Consider the following 238-nt stretch of genomic DNA (forward strand, 5'->3'; position numbering starts at 1 on the left):
AAGACTGGAAACAGGGGGAAACAGCTAGTCTAGCATAAAACCACAACTTGTCACTTTTACATATCATACAGACAAAGTATCGGTATTGGTTGTTTTACAAGTATTTCAATACATTTTCTGTCTGAACTGTTAACATGCTAAAACCTGAACCTCAAACACAATGACGAAACCTAACACCCACATCATAAACCCTTGAAACAAGTTTTCAAAAAATACATTTTCCGCTTTTCACGCAGAT

This window comes from Perca fluviatilis, chromosome 18, assembly GCF_010015445.1.
Source record: "Perca fluviatilis chromosome 18, GENO_Pfluv_1.0, whole genome shotgun sequence".
Classification (NCBI taxonomy): Eukaryota; Metazoa; Chordata; class Actinopteri; order Perciformes; family Percidae; genus Perca; species Perca fluviatilis.